This window comes from Penaeus monodon, chromosome 25 (genome assembly GCF_015228065.2).
Source record: "Penaeus monodon isolate SGIC_2016 chromosome 25, NSTDA_Pmon_1, whole genome shotgun sequence".
Taxonomy (NCBI): domain Eukaryota; kingdom Metazoa; phylum Arthropoda; class Malacostraca; order Decapoda; family Penaeidae; genus Penaeus; species Penaeus monodon.
In genome coordinates this window covers 13,888,692-13,888,962 of record NC_051410.1, presented here as the reverse complement: position 1 = coordinate 13,888,962, position 271 = coordinate 13,888,692, and the positions used below count along the sequence as shown (strand labels likewise).

General features: G+C 27.3%; 1 protein-coding gene across 1 annotated transcript in view; it reads left to right on the top strand.

Annotated features, from left to right (window-relative positions):
* The window catches only part of LOC119589058 (transmembrane protein 107-like), a 10,336-nt gene that overhangs the window by 6,462 nt on the left and 3,603 nt on the right, over positions 1 to 271 (top strand). The window lies entirely within an intron of this gene.

The window sequence follows — 271 nt, the reverse complement described above, 5'->3', positions numbered from 1 at the left end:
CAAAATAGTTAATGGTAAACATTTTATATCAGTTGAGCATCATAGCAAATTACTGTATTTTATTTGTTTGTAGATGTTCACTTTTTTCCTGCTTAAGAAAAAAAACATGTGTATCTGCTTTCTTTAAACTTTTATTATTTATTCATTTTCCTGAAGAACATGAAGATTTATTAGAGAATCTCTTGAATTATTTTCAAAATGTGCAGTAGTGTAGTTGAAAGCATAAATGGCACAAGGGATGTTCTGTGATATTGATTATTTGATGGGTAAT